We start from the raw sequence: 3513 nt of genomic DNA on the forward strand, positions 1-3513 counted from the left end.
GCTCCTCAGAAGGTTGTGTCTCACTTAGATCATCAAAGCCACTGGCCAGACGTCCCTTTATCCCCTGTGCTTTGTACGATGCCAAGTATATTGCAGATGGTTCCCCAAGTGCTAAATAATGACAGTGTCTAGCTTTCACGGGCTATTTGCAGTACAGTCATTCTTTATACTCGTTCTATTAACTGCTGTAGTCTCTGCTCTTGGTGAAAAAGAGTGTTATGGGTGACAAGATGGACACTCAGTTAAAAGACATCTTCAGAAATAGAACTCCTTGCTCCCAATCATGTCAAACTTACAGCATTTGACTGGAGCAAAGCATAAAAACTTTTAACAGCTTGTCCTTTATGCTAGTTGCAGAATTTACAACCACCCCTCTACCTGCGTCTGCTCTGAGATCCTATCTGCCTTTGAGGACTAACAAGACATAATTCTGCTCACCTATAATAATGTGATAGTGAAGAGGAATTTTCTGCTTGGAAGAGACCATCTCATTTCAATATGCTGTGACATCTTTTGGAAACCAATATCCTCTATAATGGGGAATGGCTGCAGATCAAGGGCAATCATTTCTATGATTTATGAGCAGTGCAAGCAGATGGTTTTTTGAATATTTGGCTTTTTCCCAAAAACCTCATGCAAGCTAAGCTGTTGTATCTTATTGCATGAAAAGCTTCTGATTCCAGGTGAGGAATGGGCTGATTTAGAAGTTATCTTTATACTTGAGAACAGGGAAAGAAGATGCTGCTAATATAAAGAAAGTCAAAGGACTGATTTTTTTTTTTAAATTTTGCCTACAGCTAGCAGAAATCATAACTACAAACCAAGCTGCATTAGCCAAAAAGAGTGAGTGTGCCAGATACCTGGCCTGGAAGGTGAAGATGTCTCACTTTGCCATGGTTATTAGATTATCAATTTTCTCCCCTCAAGACCTGTGTGATTCACAGGGAACACTATTAGCCTGGCAAGAATTAATTACAGCCCTGATAAAGGTGACCTTCCAAACAAAAGCAAAAGGGCAACTAGTCTTTTATGTGAGCTACCTGGAAGGTTAGAAGTTTTGGCTAGCATTCTAAACAGAATCTTGGGAAATACTAGTGATTAAAAGAGCATGTTAAATTTTTTTAAATGGGAAGCCAGAGTGAGTGGGACTTTAGCCTGAGTCACGAGAGGCAACGTTGATGATCTGCACAACTCAATATTTGACATTTGAAGGCTTCTATTTGATTGATCTTTTCACAGGTCAAAAGTGGTAAGTTTCTGAGGACTAAGGATTGACAGTAGAAAAAGAAATATTTCATTTCATTTCAACTTCAGAAAACTTGGGGATGTTGTATATTCTCTAGTTTGGGGGAGTTATTATAACCAAATATCATAAACTGAATAGCTCACCCTTAACGGATATGTATTTCTTGCAGTTCTGGAGTCTGGGATCAAGGCGCCAGCAGATATGGTATTTGATGAGGGCTCGCTTTTGGTTCACAGGTGGGGCTGTCTTGCCATATCCCCACATAGTGGAAGAGGCAAGGCAGCTCTCTGGAGACTCCTTCACAAGGTCACTAATCCAATTCTTCAGGGCTCTGCCCTCATGATCTAATCTCTCCCAAAACCCCACTTCCTGTACCATCACATTGGTGATCAGATTTCAACATATGAATATGGGAAACAAGAGTGTTCAGATCTAGCATACAAATAAGTAAAGGAAGCCAGTCAGAATGATCTAAACAGAGACCTTCAAAGAAGGACTTTCTCTACAGTCCAAATAACCAACAATGTCCTTAGCTTGAGATTCTTTTTGTTCCTCTGGTTTTCTTTTCTAGAAAATTAATATTGGGAAGATGTACACAGTCATCACAGTGAAATTTTAGTGGTCTTACATTGTTCCCTGGAGCAATGAAACCTCGCCCTCCTCCATTTACTCACGCCCAGGGGCACAGCAACCTTCTCCCATTCACAAATGTGTGTTCAGGAAAGGTTTAGCTCTCAGTAACAAGCCTCCATGCCAACCAAAATCACTTCATTCCCACTAAGGTTTTATCTTTTTGTCTGAAATAGACAGCTTTGGTACCTGCTAAAAGGACTTCAAGAATAAACAGTAAGAGAATGAGGGCTTGTTTTCTTTTCTTTCATTGCCACTTAATTGCCACAGAGGTCAGCTTCCCTTCTGTGATGAATTTTGGCAACAGAAGGTGCCATTTGTTCTAGAAATGAACAATTAGGTAAGGCACTGACCATCCCACCAGATTGTTCCAAGACCACACTTGGCTTAACTGATCTGTCCATCTTCAAGGGCCAAAGGTACAAGTTTTCTTAATGTGTAACCCTGAGCATCCTTAGGTCCTAGATATATCAGTTCTATTGATATTCTTTTTATTAAACATATTCTGTTTTTATTTATTTCTTACTTGTCAACTGTTTATTGATTGCCTAACCCAAACTCACATAGCCCTAGGATCTAAACTCTGAAGAGGGCAGACAGGACTCCTGTCCTCGGAAGGCTTAAATAAAGTTTTGAATGCACTTAACTTCAGGTTTATTGACTTGACCTTTACGAATTTCTTGAGTTGACTTGCTAATTTTTTACATTAATTTTTGAAGATGCAAAATGTTTGTAATCATTTGATATTAAACCTTAATGCAAACTAGCTTATTGTATACTCCAAGTCATAGAGAAACTCAAATTGGTTGGGGGGAAGAAAACAAGGAAAGCAAGGAAAATATGAATCAAGAAAATTAATAGCCTATTATCAAAGCTGTGATGAGAAGCAAAATCATAATTTTAAGTTTCATGTTGCCACGATTTCTTATTTTAGCCATTCTAACTGGTATATACTGGTATTTTAATTTGTATTTTCCTATGATTAATGCTGTTGAAAATCTTTTTCCATCTTTATTTCCCTTCCACAGATTCCATTCCATGAAATGTCTCTTTTTGACTTTTGCCCATTTTTAATTGGATTACTTATTTATGTTTTACTGTTAAGTTTTGAGAGTTCCTTGTGTAGTCAGGAAAATGACCTTTTATCCAGCATGTGATTGCAAATACTTTCTCCCAGTGAGTAGCATGTCCTTCCATCCATTTGAAAGATCTTTCACAGAGAAAAAGTATTTTTATTTTAACAAAGTACACTTTGTAGATTTTTTCTTTATGCTTTCAGTATCAAGCCTTGCTCTCGACCTCAAAGATTTATTCCTACAGTTTTCAAAAATTTTACAGTTTTGAATTTTTTATTTAAGCCATGATCCATTTTGAGTTAACACTGAGGAGAGGTGAGTTTTCCAACTCAGCACCATGATTTGGAAAGGGTGGCTTTTCTCCAATGAATGACTTTTGTATCTTTGGCAAAATCAATAAGGCATATTTTGGATGTCAAAGTTTGCTATTTTGCCCTTCCATTAATGTGTTCATCTTTCTGCCAATCATAAGTTTTAATCACTATGGAAACTTGAATAATCTGCTTGCTTCCAATAGATCTTTTTTCAGATTGTTGCAGCTATACTTGCTCCTTTGACTTT

This window comes from Sciurus carolinensis, chromosome 8 (assembly GCF_902686445.1).
Source record: "Sciurus carolinensis chromosome 8, mSciCar1.2, whole genome shotgun sequence".
In the NCBI taxonomy this organism is placed as follows: domain Eukaryota; kingdom Metazoa; phylum Chordata; class Mammalia; order Rodentia; family Sciuridae; genus Sciurus; species Sciurus carolinensis.